This window comes from Anoplopoma fimbria, unplaced genomic scaffold, assembly GCF_027596085.1.
Source record: "Anoplopoma fimbria isolate UVic2021 breed Golden Eagle Sablefish unplaced genomic scaffold, Afim_UVic_2022 Un_contig_3280_pilon_pilon, whole genome shotgun sequence".
Taxonomy (NCBI): Eukaryota; Metazoa; Chordata; class Actinopteri; order Perciformes; family Anoplopomatidae; genus Anoplopoma; species Anoplopoma fimbria.
Genome location: NW_026554882.1, coordinates 1 through 369, shown reverse-complemented (window position 1 = coordinate 369; position 369 = coordinate 1). Strand labels below are relative to the sequence as shown.

Sequence of the window (369 nt, the reverse complement as noted above, 5' to 3'; positions counted from 1 at the left end):
ACTCGGATCACTGGATTCAAAATTTGCCAATTCAATCTTCCCCTCACTCAATTTTATGCCATTATGTGAGTCTTTCTGTGTGCATTGGTGGTATAGTGGTAAGCATAGCTGCTTGCCAAGCAGTTGACCTGGGTTCGATTCCCAGCCAATGCAATTGTAGTAGCTTGGTGTCATGTGGTGGCTGCCCTGTTTGTACCATTTAGGGTAAATGTCTTGAATAACAAAGCGCTTCCAGAGTGGAATGTTGCAGTGCTTGACCAGACACAATGTGTTCTGGACGTTCGAAGTTGTGTCTTGTGAAACAGACATTTGATTGACCTCCATTGACAACGACATATCTGGGCTACAGGACTTTCAATGACTGACTTA

General features: G+C 43.9%; 1 non-coding gene across 1 annotated transcript; it reads left to right on the top strand.

Moving 5' to 3' along the window:
- The first annotated feature begins 81 nt into the window (after positions 1-81).
- trnag-gcc (transfer RNA glycine (anticodon GCC)) lies at positions 82-153 on the top strand. The gene has a single exon. It is a non-coding gene; the product is annotated as a tRNA-Gly (tRNA).
- Positions 154-369: the final 216 nt, after the last annotated feature.